At 46.8% G+C, this 15901-nt stretch overlaps 1 protein-coding gene and 1 pseudogene across 1 annotated transcript in view; one reads left to right on the forward strand and one right to left on the reverse strand.

Moving 5' to 3' along the window:
• Positions 1 to 15901, reverse strand: part of EIPR1 (EARP complex and GARP complex interacting protein 1) — a 178740-nt gene that overhangs the window by 64065 nt on the left and 98774 nt on the right. The window lies entirely within an intron of this gene.
• LOC131381032 (uncharacterized) lies at positions 12977 to 13943 on the forward strand (annotated as a pseudogene).

A 15901-nucleotide genomic window follows, 5' to 3' on the forward strand; every position in this document is an offset into this window, starting at 1 on the left:
CTGTCACTCATGTTATTCTGCCTCAGTTTACCTAAAGTGATGAGTATCTGGGACCGGAAGGTAATGCCATTCAGAGGCATCGCATGCTGAGGCCTGGAGCCCTGGTGGGCAGCAGGTGGCAGCCCAGCCTGGTCATGTCACCATCAATACAGCCTCTTCTCCTAGAAATGAGAGTCCCATCCTTACACGGTTCTGCTGGTGGCTGCTCGGTCTCCCTGAGTCTTGATACTCTTTATTTTTAAGATGCTCCAGGAATCTAGAGTACCTAGAAAAGCCACTTTGTGGATAGAGACTCAACCTGCATTAGAGAGACTGGGGTCACTTGTTTTCAAGGAAGGTCTCTGACGCTCTACAAAATTTCTCAATATGATAAATTTTAAAAAAATTAGATTTAACATTGAATTCTTGAACATAAATCCTTTCAGAATTTGCTTTCCATTTAGTTTTAAATTGAATATGTGCTAAACACCTCTCCCTTTTAAAGATGGCCTTTAACGAATAATCATAAAATAGCAAACAGGACTCAACATTAAATCATCAATTGATAACAAGTGAAGAATATAAAAATATTATATATTGTGTTAGAACATAAAAAAACATCCCATGGGTAGTACAAGAAGAAAAACGGTATGGCATTACAAAATAACAATGACCTTATGTTACAATCAAAAATGTATCACTTACTGGTGATGATGCTCCTGCGATCTCAATGTCAACTAATCAACCAAGAAATACAGCAACCAACTCAATGACAAAATATCTAGCTTTGTGAATATTCTTAACGCCATTGTTAACCATGATCGGACGATGAGAAGTTAAAAGATTAAGATTTCAACCAGGATTTTCTGATTCCAAATTCAGTGCCCATTTCATATACCATGTTGGGTCTAAAAGAACATGCAACTGTGGCTTAAAGAAAAAAACTCCTTCATCATATATTCATATAATGTTAACATTTCCAACTTTACAAAAATGGAGGGTACAGACAGTTCTGTCTACACGAGAATCTTATTTTATTTTATTTTATTTATTTATTTGCTGAAATTTTCAGTTACACGATCTTTCTGCAGAGCCCACGAGATTGGCAATGGCACTCCTGGAAACACGAAAATAACCAAAGAGAAAGCAGGCAATTTGGAGTAGGAAAGAAAAAAAATGAATGCCTGACCCACTAGCACACACGAACCCAACAGAGGTGCAGATTATCTCCATCTTTCTAAATGGCAGAAAAATACATGTCTAATCTTACAAGTGATAGAACTAATAATGGGAGCGCTAAATTGTGGCTGCACTTCAAAATGAATGAAATACACAAGATGACAAAGGCGGGGAATAGTAAAAACAGCTATTCTGCGGAAGAAATGACTAATGGCAAACACTCCCCCCACATCCCCAACAAATTCCTTCTTTGGAGAGTTCTGTTCAGGTGTAAAGAAAGTGACTTTCCCGTAAACGCCAGCTCACCAAACTCCTTAAGTAGATCCATGTTGCCCTCAATAAAGCAAACGTGGTGCAGGTGAAGTAAGATTTTCCACTCTCAGGTAAGCTACCTCCCTTCAACGTCTACACCAGATACGATGTTTAAGTGACCCGCTGGACAGTGAGGTTTCCACATATCCAGTTCATCTTGCGCTATTCACCTCTCCCCCAACAGTCCATCAACTTCACAGAGTAGAGAAGGCAATGGAGGAATCTCCGAGAAAATATAGATACGAGAATCTACACTCACTTCAACTTTTACTCGATTCTGAAACCTTTCTAATGTTGTAACAAAGAGGGGTTTTTGTTTCTATTTTCTTTTAAAAACATAAACCCACAAGGATAGAAGAGCAATGAAGTTTCGGAAGCTGGAAAGAAACAGATCCTTAGAAAGATGGTTGCTTGATTTACTACAAAAATAATACTCAGAGTGGAGAAAGGATGGTCTTTCCAATAAACGACGCTGGATCAATTGTATATCCATATGAAAGAAAATAAACTCATATCCTACCTCATAAGATACTCAAAAACCAATTCCAGAGAGACTGATGATAAAGATGTAAAGATAAAACAATACAAATCTTTTCAAGAATACATAGTAGAATATCTTCTTGGCCTTGGGACAAGCAGAGATTCCTTAAATGGCAGGAAAAAAAGCTGGATCGTACAGAAAAAGACCAATAACATAGAATCTAGTAAAATTAAGAACTTCTATTCACCAAAAGACCCTATTAATTGGACTTCATCAAAATTTAAAACTTCTTTAAAATCAAAATTAAAAACTCTGCTTTTAGAAAGACACTATTAAAGAAATGAAGCACTGGCCGGGCGCAGTGGCTCACGCCTGTAATCCCAGCACTTTGGGAGGCCGAGGCAGGCAGATCACGAGATCAGGAGTTTGAGAGCAGCCTGGCCAACATGGTGAAACCGCGTCTCTACTACAAATACAAAAATTAGCTGGGCATGGTGGGGAGTGCCTATAATCCCAGCTACTCAAGAGGCTGAGGCAAGAGAATTGCTTGAATCGGGAGGTGGAGGTTGCAGTGAGCTGAGCTTGTGCCATTGCACTACAGCCTGGGCAACAGAGCGAGACTCCATCTCAAAAAATGAAGGAAGGAAGGAAGGAGAAGGGGAAGGGGAAGGGAGGAAGGAAGGGCGAAGAAAAGAAAGAAAGGAAAGAAATGAAACGAAAGAAAACAAAAGAAATGAAAAGACAGACCAGGGGGAGATATTTATAATACATATATCTGACAAAGGGCCTGTATCCAGAATATATATAAAGACCTCCCACAGCTTAATAATGAAATAACTCAATTTTTTTAAATGTACCTTACACCAAATCAGACACTTCACAAAAGAAAACATATGAATGGTCAATAAGCACCAGAAAAGATGCTCAACATTATTAATAATTGGAAGGAGGCAAAGTGAAACCAAGTGAGATGCACCACACATCTCACTAGAGTGGTGAAATTTTCATTGAAAAAAGACCAACAATAGCAAGTATTGGCAAAGATGTACGGTAACTGGATCTCTCTCAGATTGTAAAAAGAGAGTGTAAACAGTACACACATTTTGGAAAACACTTTTGCAGTTGAATATTCACTTCCCAGATGACCCAATAATCCCACTCTTAGAAGAAGCTGTCACAAAGCTTGGCTTGTTGATAATAAGCCTTGTGGCAGCTTTCTGACTTGGGCAGTGAAACCCAGCCCCAAGTAAATGTGGTCGGGTGACGGTATGTAACTGCCAGAAGTCAGGGGGTGGAGATTATCATAATGACCAGCGAGACCAGAGTGCCGGCCAAGGAAGCTCAACTGGCAGAGGGCTGTGGAGACCGTTAATAGAGATGGTATTCCTAGGGGTGAAACAGACAGGCATGCAAGGAGAGTACCGCCTGCCTGACACATGCACACATGCATGCAAACATACATAACGTACATACGTATTAAAAAGAAAACAAGAATGAATGAGCCGAAGGCTGAGGGAAGTCACCCCTCACAGTCACGATCCCTTACCCAGTTCCAGATTTGAGGCAGCTTCAGAGCTGGAACCCACTGACTGTAAAGATGGTCAGATTCCCCATGAGTTAGGAACCTAGGGCAGGTGTACACTGCAATGATTACCCCAGTCTGTACCCAAAGGCATCCACTGCCATTTCCCTGAATGCCATTCCCTGGGCAAAGGGTAATCCCACACATTTCCAGGTCTGCTGAACACAAAGACACGCACAGAGGCCCAGCAACCCAAAGTGTCCCACTGTCCTCCAGCCCGAGTGGGGCATGGGGATGCCAGGTAATAAGAAAGTCCTAGGCAAAGCCTGGCTTACCGTACATCCTTTAAGTCTGTAGATGCACCCAGTGGGCAGTTCCAGGGTCTGTTAAGGTGAGATAGGATTGACATACTGGACAGTTTATGAAATACCCGTACTGGGTCTGTGGCCTGTGGAGTTAACGGGAAGGTCACATAGAAGCCTCTGAAACTGCCTCCCCATCCCATCAAAGAGTGGTAGAGATCTGCGCTTACTTTAATGATCAAGGATATGAAGTGGGTGTGGCTTTGCCGAATTCACCATTGGCTTCTGCAGAAAGCCAATGGGCCCTGGAGAATGACTGTGGATGACTCTAAGCTCAACAAAGCAGGAGCCTGCTCAGATCCACAGTGCCAGCCGTGGAGTCTTGTTAGAGCAGATTCGCAGGCCCTCAGGCACATGATGCGTGCACACAGATCACCAAATGCATCCTGTCCTATCCCAATGAAGAAAGAAGATGAGAAACCATCCACATTCACAAGCAAAGGAAAACAGTAAACACTCTTGCCACAGGGCTGTGCTGGTCACCCATATTCTATCGTAATATAGTCCAAAGAGACGTGGGCAGCCCATAGACCATCACATGGACCCACTGCATTCACGACATCACAGTGATGACGTAGGAGGAGCGTGCAGAAGACCTCGGCAAGACGGCAGGAGACACAAGCTATGGTGATTCCAGGACCTGTTACTTCTGCTAAGGACACCAGGACTTTCCCTCCAGAGCAAAAGCAGAAAAGACGCTGTAATGCCTGGCAGGCCTCTTCATTCTAGAGGTGACACATTACACACCTAGGAAGGCTGGGCCAGCCCAGATGCTGTGGTAGCACGTAAGGCTGCCAGCTTAGGCCAAGAGGGCACTACAGCAAGATCAGGCTGGGGAGAGGCGGCCCTGCTTCTGGGGACGCCGAGTAGACCTGCTGGTGTGGAAGTTGTCGGTGGTAGAAAGCATGCAGCATGGACTTCGTGGAGGGTCCGGGTGGAGTCACCATGTGGTCCTGGGGTTCTGGAGCAAGCCATGCCATCTGCAGCACAGAACCATGTCTCTTGATAAACAGCTCTGACCATGCCTCTGGGTCCTGATAATGGAGCTCCTGACCATGGGGCACCAAGTGCCACGTGTCACTCTTGAGAAGAGCTCAGTCATACCCACCACGTCACAGGGTCAGGCAGGGCCAGCGGTGATTTACTACAAAGTAGAGATGGTGCACACAGGACAGAGAGTCAGGCAGGACCAGAGGGCACCAGAAAACTGCATGGTAGGTGCCCAAACCATACATGACCTCTCCGCCCCGGACCCTCCCTGCACTCACGCCTGTGGCCATGTGGGAGTCCTGTACTTTTAGCTGAAGAAGGAGAAGGGATCTGAGCTGCCTTACAGATCAATGAGTTCGGGAGAGGACATAAGTCAAACATGGGCAGATGCTGTCAGATGGCTACGCTCAGGAGAGGGCTGGGAGAGCATGGAGGGAAAGCTGATTGTGAAGAATGGTGATCATGAGGCAGGGCTCCCAGCACTGCTCCGGCCACCCCTGCGGCGTGCAAAAAGTGGCCCATGCTCAAGGGCGTGGCCAACTGCCTGGTGATTGGTTAGAAGCCTGGAAGTAAAAAGACTGAGAAATTGGAGACCCACTGTGTTGCATGTGGCAAGGTGATGCCTGGAGCCCCTTCCATCCTGAGAACGGGAAGGGGTTCATCCAACACTTAGTCCAAGTATGAGTTTGCCTTTCTTGGCTGCAAAAACAAAGCCCTGATGCCCTGACCAGAGACCACCCCCCAACAGCCCCACCACTACAAATAGCACATAATCAGAGAAGCCACAGAACTGCACTATGCAGCAAGCAGGAGTGGGCCCAGGATCTCCTATCCATATCACATCGTAGGTGTGCTGGGTTCATGCAGCAAGAGCATGCAGCACTGTGCAGCCAGCACTTTCCCTAGGACGTGGCACGGTGCAGCCAGCGCCTTCCCCAGGACGCGGCACGGTGCCGGACCCAGCTCCTCTGTCAGTTTCCTTGCCCCAATAATAGCACACAGAGGCCTGGAACCCAGTATTTCCAGATGGCTCTGTGTCCCCAACAAATGCTGCAGCACCATGAACTTTCTTACTATCTGACTAATTTAAAAATGCACATATTTATAGTATACAACAGAACGTTCTGATATGTGTATACATTGTGGAATGGCTAAGTCAAGCCAATTCATATTTGCATTACCTTACATACTTATCATTTTTTTGTTGTGAAGACACTTGAAATCTACTCTCTTAACAATTTTCAAGTACACGATACATTGCTAATAACTTCAGTTACCATGATACATTGTTACTGACTGTGGTCAGCAAGACATCCAATAGATCTCTAGAACTCATTTCTCCACCTAGCTGAAACTTTGTATCCTTTCACCAACATCTCCCTTTTCCCCATCCCCCTCCCGCCAGCCTCTGGTATCACCTACTCCGCTTCTGTGACTTCAGTATCTTTAGATTCTGCATATAAGTGAGATTGCGTGATATCTGACTGAGCTGGGTTCGTTTCACTCGAGACCACGAGGTTCATCCTGGTGCTGCGGATAGCAGGACTTCCTTCCTTCTCAGGGCCGAGCGTGCTCCATTTGGACCAAGTTTCTTTATCCGTTCACCCGGCCCATCAGCACCCAGGCTGCTTCCATATTGTAATGAATGTCCCAGTCAAATTCAGCTTGCCGTGCCCCAGAAGAACTGGATAAATAAAGACTTTCCTCTGTATGGCAAATAAGGAAGCTCTCAGCACTGCTAGGGAAGTGTCAAAGGCAGGGGCCAGAGGAGGCTTCCTCCGGGCAGGACAGATCAAAAAAGGGAACTGCAGTGGGTGGAAGCATCAACTATGTTAGCCACGTGCGAGTTCATGTGACACAAGAAGACAACCTCACCCCGTTCCTTTGCAAAACACTACGGAACCAATGCAGTTTTTCTGTTTGTTTGAGACGGAGTCTCACTCTGTCACACAGGCTGGAGTGACCATCTCGGCTCACTGCAACCTCCGCCTCCCAGGTTCACGCGATTCTCCTGCCTCAGCCTCCTGAGTAGCTGGGATTACTGGTGCCGCCACCATGCCCAGCTAATTTTTGTATTTTTAGTAGAGACGGGGTTTCTCCATGTTGGTCAGGCTGGTCTTGAACTCCTGACCTCGTGATCCACCCTCCTCAGCCTCCCAAAATGCTGGAATTACAGGCTTGAGCCACTGCACCTGGCCCCAGTGCATTTTTCTAAAAATTGGTAACTAAAAGTAAAATAAAATTAATGAAATTTCTAGTGTATGAAAAATTTACTTAGATTTTCCAAAAGATTATAAAATTGTCTTTCTAGAATTTGGTCTGAAAATCTGGTGGGCACGAGGTGAGTTCAAAGTGCCTTAATAAAGTATGTGAACACCAGAAACCACCCTGAGGAAGACCAGAACATTAGAGGGGTGTGCAGGCAGGAGGTGTCACTGGCATCGTCACCCAAAGAAATGAACAAAGCTGCACACGTTGCTGAATAAGGAGTGTGCCTGGGGCTCAGGAAATACGGTAGGCATTCGTACCTCCAGAAACTGTCCACATCCTCAGAGGCAGATGAAGTGGAAGGTAAACAGCACTAAGGAAGAAGCACCTGTGGAGACACTCATCGGCTCTGAAACTCTGAGGATTTCTGTAGCTGTGTGGATCCCAACAGAGTGTTCAACACACATCCAGCAGCTATCAGAGAAACTAAGGAGCTTTTAAGAAGGAAAACCTGATCTTTAGAAGGAAAATGCTGTTAGTAAGCAGGGGGGCATTTCATCTTTTATCTGTTTTTCACACACTCCTGAACTGAGGTTCTGTAATGTAACTTCCTGTGCCGAATTAATATCACAATGACTAGGAGCCGGCAGAGGGCAGGGCTCAAGGCTGCCACATAAAACCAGGCCTATGGCACAAACCGCAGCAGCACTGCCCACGGAAACCGTGTCTGTGCCGACAGAAGTCAGAGAACCACACGATACCTAGGCTGAAAGGGAACTCCGATATCATGCTGAATGACACAGCCCCTTCATTTCACAAATGAGGAAACTGAGGCCCAGTGAAGCCACTGACCTTTCCAAGTTCAAACGGCTCATTAGCACTGATGTCCAGAATGAATGGAGCCTCCTGACTTCCATAACAGCCCCCTGCTTTGAGAGAGAAAATTCCAAGTTGTGTCTTTATAGCCAATTTGATGCCACAACCTACTTGTTACATGTTAACAGAAGAGCTAAAGGCCCTTAATGAGATAAAGAGATAATCAGGGCAAAATGAAGGGAGGGAGGCATATTCTCGACCGCCAACTGCAGCCACGGGTGTGCTGCCCGCTGGAAGGGATTACCAGGCAAAAGGCTTACAGGAATTCAAAGGAGACTGGAGTCTTCGTGAGCATGAATAGTAGCTCCAGCCAGCCCGGCTAAAGGGAGAACGATGCCCTGCCTGGGGGACATAATCTGATCCCCAGCTGGAGGAGGAGGAGGCTTCCAGGGCTGCATAAGCAGTACATTAAGATGGGGCTGTTTTCAGAGCCCGCAGCCATCTCTGAGTCTGGCAGGAGCTGAGCAGGATGGATGAGGACAAACGACAGCTTCACTGGGCGCTCACCTGACGCAGGTACGCCTCGGGGTGCACGACAGGATGTCTGAAGATCTGGGCCTACAGATACCTTCCTCTATGGCCTTTTAAATGCCTTAGGGATGGCACCATGTACAGATTGCATCGCCTGCGTGTGCAGGGGCAGAGACTGACTGCAGAAGGCGGCAAGGCTGATGAGCAAGACAAGGATGACACCAAGTCTCTTATCCTCCAGGCACTGGTGAGGGGCACCCGCGCCTCTGACAAGCTCTGCTGGCCAGGAGGCAGCAGAAGTGGTGCCAGCATCACAACAGGCTGCTGCCCCAACAGGAAGGGGGTGCTGAGAAGTGGGGGTGTCAGGGGCTCGCTGGCCGTGAGCTCCAGAGACACAGTGGGCGCAGGCACGATGTGCCAATCAGAGCAGTCTAGCCCAGATGGAGCTGCAGCAGAGGCCAAGAGAGAAAAAGACAGGCAGGCTGCTCAGCCCCCACTCCACATGCCAGAAAGGCTCAGGACAGAGACAGAAAGCTGGCCCGATGACCACAGTGCAGAGGCGCGGCCTCTCTCAGCTCTTCACCTAAGCCAGCTCACAGGCCTATGGCCCCTCGGTTTAGGGGAACCCAGGTCCCCTTGGGGAAGGACCCACGGCTATTTTATAGGAGAGCTAACCATGGGGAGAGGGAACTACCCCCAGACCCTGAATCAATGCCAGTCCTGCTGGACCCAACACATCACAGGGTCTACGGCCAAGCAGGGACCCGGAAGCTGTGGCCCAAGTCCACCTCAGAGGGCCCAGTGGGGTCAGTGTATCCAACCTGCAGTTATTTCTCCAATCCCTGTATGTGTGTTGGAATAGGCGGACCTGGCATTGGCAGGACGACCACACAGCACTCACTCCATGGCTATAGAGCCAGTGATGACAGGAAGGACGAGAGGGATGCTCCGGGACATTCCCTCACCTGTGAAAATAGTCAACCAAAAGCAACACTGCAGTGTTGGTGGGATGGAGAGTTAGGAGCACCATGGAGGTTGTGAAAGATGCTGGGTGCTGCATGGAAGATGCTGTTTGGCCTGCGTCGCAGCAGAGGGTTCTTGGAGAATGACAGTGCATGATCATAAACTTAATCAGGTGGGCAACCCCAACTGCAGCTATTTCAGATACGCTGTTGTCACAGAGCATATCTGTACAAGAATGCAGGCCCTGGCTTCTGATATAAAGATTGAGCTAGCAATTTGGTCTCACACCGCCAATTTAAAGGGCCACCAGAAGCTATTCGCTGTCACCTGGCAAGGCCAGCAGTGCCTGTTCACGTCCTGCTGCAGACCTACATCAAGACTCAGGCCGGGAGCCAACATGCTGTGCCCATCGGGCACATCTGGCCTGCACCCCATGAGCTAAGAGTGGTTCTGCATTTTTAAAGAGACATAAAAGGACACAGAAAAGAATATAAAACAAAGACTGAATGGCCTACAAAGTCTAAAATATTTACTCTCTGGCCCTTTAAGGAAGAAATTGACTGGCTCCATCCACCTGTGCCAGTGACCCACTTGCCACCTCAGGTGCTGAAGGCGCCCTGCAGACTGTGCCCTGTGTAGCGCACAGACTGGCTGCTGTCCTTGGAGGTGAGACCCTGTTCTCAGCCGAAGGCCCTGGAGGGAGACTGCAAGAGGCAGGGGCTTCCATGCCTTTGTCCTGGAGTGGTTGTGTGTGCAGAGAAGCGTGGCCCCTGCACTGGGCCCTTGGTCCCTCTGTGACCCCGCCACCTCAGCCTGGTGATAGCCTTTCCATGGGCCTCTCAATCCAGAGACAGGCACCCCAAGTCTTCCTGCCCACACCAGCTCCGGGCGGCCTGGGGCCCGTGCCAGCGTCCTGGTTCCCTCTGAAGGCACTTGTGGGGCCTGTCTGTACCCTGCCTATAGCCTAGAGAACTCCCACACCCTCTGCACTCCCTGGGCACAGCATGCCGTCAGCTGTGACTGCCCACTCCCCACCTGCACTCCAGACGGCAGCCTCCTGACAATCCAGCGACTGGGGACCAGCTCCAGCCTGGCCAAAGCAGCCACCTCTGCTGCATAGTGGGCCGAGGTCTGCGCCCCTCCAAGGTGTTCCTTCCTGGGCTGTTCTTGCTCAGTCCTGGGTGACCTGAGAGAGTTTCTTAATATCTGATGCCTGTGACTCTTCTATCACACTTAGCGCTTCTTTATACTAAACTTCCCTGTTTAACCTGCTCTGTTTCCGCTTCCTGCCCAGACCAATAGAGCCTGACCTCATCCACAAAGACCTCAATCACAGGGACAGAAAGCACACTGAGGACAGCATGCGCTTGGGGCCTGTTGACCAGGAAGCATCGGGCACCTCAGATATCCGAACAACACAAGTGCACAGAGGTGGAAAGTAAGCCAGCTCCCCTTGGCTCGGGGAGGCTTCAAGGTCCGGTGACGTGGGCAGGTGGGGGCATCTTCACCACCACGAGGCCGAATTTGGTGGGGCTTTTTGCATCTGGGAGGTAACATATGATACAAAGCCTACCTATGTCATATGGCGGGCTGTGAAGACCTGCATGGCCACTGGCACCCACAGTGTCGGGTGAACAAGCAGCCTGTGTGGGGCCTCTGGGGGACCCACGGGCCAGCTGCTGAGGTGTGGGAAGAAAGCAGTGTCCCTTCTGCAGGTAACTTCTCTCCTGTCCAGACACAGCTCCTGGCTTCCCCACCCACTCCATCATGTGGGCATGCTGTACACTGAGCCCTCCACATCAAAAAATGCGTGTGGTCCGATCACCAAGCCCTAAGCACAGACAGAAGCAGCAGCTATACTCAATCAATCATCACACTCAATCATCGCACTCAGTCATTGCGTGGAAATCTCACTTCTTCCAAATAAAATTGTGTTCAAGCAGGTCCTGAGGCACAGGCAGATGGCACAACTAGCGGCAGCAGATCCCTCTGCCCTTGGCGCCGCTGCATTGCCTCTGTGCTCCTGGGAAGCTCCCCGGCACCGCGAATGAAGAGGAGCACCAGCCCTCAGCTTGGGAGCACCGGCCCTCAGCTTACACACAGCACTGCCTCATGAGCTGCAGCAACGGTAGGTGCTCCATGAAGAGATGTCTCTGACAACAACGGGTAAGGAGAAATCACACCAGGAGGCAAAACTCTGAGCAGGACACTTGGCTGTCCACATCGTCCAGATGGGCAGATGGGCAGAGATATGGATCTTTATTGATTTAGAGGCAGTAGCCTCCATTTTGCCCATATAACCAGGACTTGGAAAGCACAGAGCAGGGGCAAAACAAGGAGGGGATGTCAGGGCTCAGGCTGAGCAGAGTGCAAGCCCATCTGTGCCCACACGGATGCTCGCTGCAGGGTCTCAGTTCCAAAGAGTCTCTCAGAAGACCTGCTCCATGGATGCCAACACTCCCGCAGAGGGCCTGGTGTGTGTCGGCGTGTGCCAGTGTGTGCTCTGCGGGGTACCTCCTCCAAGCTCCAGGTTCATTACCTTTTCCTTTTGCGTCTCCATGCGGGGGTGGTAGCTGCTTCCCGTGGTAACTAAGATCTGTGTTTCCACCCGGGATGAAATCCCCTCTTTCTGAAACACAGGCACACTTACTGCAGGTTTGGTTCTAGACCACCACAGTAACAATAATATTACAAAAAGAGAGTCGCATGAGTTTTTTGGTTTCCCAGTGCGTGTAAAAGTTATGCTGACACTATAATGCAATCGAGTAAGTGTCCAATAACATTATGTCTAAAAAACTACTGGGAATACCTTGATACTTAAGATACTTTATTGCTAAAGATACTAACAATCGCCTGAGCCTTCAGGGAGTTGTCATCTTTTTGCTGGTGGAGGGTTTTGCCTCAATGGCAAAACTGATGGCAGCTGACTGATCAGCGTGGTGGCTACTGAAGGATGGAGTGGCAATGGCAGTTTCTTAGACAACAATGAAGTTTTCTGCATCTATTGACTCTTCTTTTCATGAAAGATTTCTCTAGCATGTGATGCTATTTGACGGCATTTTATGCACAGTAGAACTTCTTTCAGAATTGGAGTCAGTCCTTTAAAACCCTAACACTGCCTTATCAACTGGGCTTATGGAATATTCTAAATCCTATGTTATCATTTCAACAGTGTTCACAGCATCTTCACCAGGAGTAGATTCCATCTCAGGAAACCACTTGCTTTGCTCATCCTTAAGAAGCAACTCCTCATCCATTCGAGATTGATCAAGAGATTGTAGCAATTCAGTCCCATCTTCAGGCTCCATTTCTACTTCAAGTTCTCTTGCTATTTCTACCACAACTGCAGTTACTTTCTCCATGGAAGTCTCGAACCCCTCAAAGTCATCCACAAAGGTTAGAGTCAACTTCCCCCATTAACTTCCTATTAATGTCAATATTTTGACCGCCTCCTATGAATTGCAAATGTTCTTAATGGCATCTAGAATGGTGAATCCTTTCTAGGTTTTCAATTTACTGTGCCAAGACCCATCAGAGGAATCACTATCAGTGGCAACGACAGCCTTAAGACATGTATTTCTTAAATAATAAGACTTGAAAGTTGAAATTACTCCTTGATCCATGGGCTGCAAAATGAATCTTGTCCTAGCAGGCATGAAAACAACATTCGTTTCTTTGGTACCTCCCCTTCAGAGCTCTTGGGTGACTAGGTGCATTGCCAATGGGCAGTAATTTTCAAAAGAGTCTGTCTCTGAGCAGTAGGTCTCAACAGTGGGCTTAAAATATTCATTAAACCATGCTATGAACAGATGTGCTGTCATCCAGGCTTTATTGTTCCATTTACAGAGAATAGGCAGGGTACATTTAGCATCATTCTTAAGAGGCCTAGGTTTTTCAGAATGGTAAATGAGCATTGGCTTCAACTTAAAAGTCAACAACTCCATTAGCCCCTAATGAGAGAGTCGGCCTGTCCATTCAAGCTTTGAAGCCAAGCTTTGACTTCTCCTCTTTTGCTATGAAAGTCCTGGATGGCTTATACTCTTCAAATATAAGGCTATTTCATTGACACTGAATATCTGTTGTTTACTGTTCTGAAGTGTTCCCCCTTCATCAATGATCTTAGGCAGATCTGGAGAACTTGCTGCAGCTTCTCCATCAGCACTTGCTGCTTCACCTTGTACTCTTATGCTATGGAGATGGCTTCTTTCCTCCAACCTCATGAACCAACCTCTGCTAGCTCCCAACTTTTCTTCTGCAGCTTTCTCACTCCTCTCAGCCTTCATGGAATAAAGAGAGTTAGGGTCTTGCTCTGGATTACGCTTTGGCTTAAAAGAATGTTGTGCATGATTTGGATCATCTATCCAGACCACTAAAACCTTCTCCATTATCAGCAAGAAGGCTGTTTGGCTTTCTTATCATTTGTGTGTTCACTGGAGTAGCACTTTTAATTTCCTTCAAGAACTTTCCCTTTGCATTCACAACTTGGCCAACTGGTATGCAAGGCCTGGCTTTTGGTCTACTTCAGCTTTTGGCTGAAACTTGGCTTCCTCACTAAGTTTAATCATTTCTAGCTTTTGATTTAAAGTGAGAGATATTCCTTTCATTGAACACTCAGAGGTCATTATAGGGTTATTAATTGGCCTGACTTCAATATCGTTATTCTCAGGGAATAGAGAGGCCTGAGGAAAGAGAGAGATGAGGAAACTGCCGGTTGATGGAGCATTCAAAACACACACATTTACGGATTCACTTTGTCATCTTACATGGGCATGGTTCGTGGAGCCCCAAAACAATTAGAATAGGAACATCAGAGACCACTGACTACAGAGCACCACAACAGATATAATAACGATGAAAAAATGTGAAATATTGTGAGATTATCAAAACGTGCCACAGAGTGGGACGTGCTGTTGAAAGTTGGCACATGTAATTGAAAAAATGGGGTCAATAGACTTGATGGACACAGGGTTGCCACAAACCTTCAATTTACGAAAGATACAACACCTGAGAAGCACAATAAAGCACGGTGCAATAAGATGAGGTGCACCTGTATCTAGAGTGGTTTCTTGACCCTGACTGACAAACTCTCCTAGAATCTACACCAATGGTGACATCATCCACTGACATGAGTGATTCAGAGAACACAGTTTAGACTGTGCTGCTTTTGAGATGTCAAGAGCTATCTAGGCGAAAACAGCTACCAGGCAGTTAGATATTGTTATGTGAAGCCCAGGGATGGAAGTAAAGGTTTGAGATTATTTTACCTTACAGTATCTTTATTCACATTCTCTTTCATGTATCAATAGATTCTAGGACTTTGGATTCTAGCAATACAGCTAATTCTGGAAAAAAAAAAAAAAAGCATGCCTCTCTAAAATACTTAGATATATTTTTGAAGGCATAGCTATGCTTTCAGGGAAGTGAAGAATATGACTGGGAGCAAATAGTAAAGCTGTTGTTGAAAACAACATGATAAACCATGGTTACCCTTCACACTTGGCCTCTGCTAGGAAGCTAAAGGCCACACCACACATAGAATGGGAAAGTAAGCTTTTGGCCCACGAAAGGTAAAGAGGGGATACCAGGACCTCTGCAAAAACCCAGGCTCCTTAAAACCCATGTCCTCATTACAGGAATGAGCTAGAAAACATTATTCTCCAGCTGGCATGTATAGAAAAATGTCAAAAAAAAAAAAAGACCCACTTGTTTATCTCAGCTATGGCTCTTATAAAAAATAGAGTCTACACTGAGAACCTGAAAACTGCATTGATTCTTACAAAAGTTTGACTTTGAATTTACTGGTGTGGTCCAGGAAATCTTAAGCCAAGAATCTAACTTAAAGAAGTCCTGGGTTTTGGGCCGCCCTGGATATTTTCTAGAAACAAATGAGAATCGTCTCTGGAGGAATGCACCCACAGGCCAGCCCCTTGGAGGCCCCACCGACTTAGAGCAGCCTGATAGGAGCCTGTGACCCACGACAAACCCATGAAGACAGTGGCCTGAATGAAGGCAGTCCAAGAGAACAGAGCAAATTAGCATTCCAACAACTTCAGACACTAGAATCGCAATGTTCAAAGAAATAAAAGCCGGATTATGAGCAGGCAACAAAAGACTATCACAATTTACCAGCAATCTTCTTAAAAAAAAAAAAATAAAGCATCTAGAAGAAAAAATTATGACTGTTGAAATAAATGTCTCCCATAACCAAAAAAGAGAATTTCAGATCAATATCCTTGATGAACATTGATGCAAAAATCCTCAATAAAATACTGGCAAACTGAATCCAGCAGTACACCGAAAAGCTTATACACCATGATCAAGTGGGCTTCATCCCTGGGATGCAAGGCTGGTTCAACATACGCAAATCAATAACTGTAATCCAGCATATAAACAGAACCAAAGACAAAAACCACATGATTATCTCAATAGATGCAGAAAAGGCCTATGATAAAATTCAACAACGCTTCATGCTAAAAACTCTCAATAAATTAGGTATTGATGGGACATATCTCAAAATAGTAAGAGCTATCTATGACAAACCCACAGCCAATATCATAC

The sequence above is a fragment of the Hylobates moloch genome, unplaced genomic scaffold (assembly GCF_009828535.3).
Source record: "Hylobates moloch isolate HMO894 unplaced genomic scaffold, HMol_V3 SCAFFOLD_13, whole genome shotgun sequence".
NCBI classification, from domain to species: Eukaryota; Metazoa; Chordata; class Mammalia; order Primates; family Hylobatidae; genus Hylobates; species Hylobates moloch.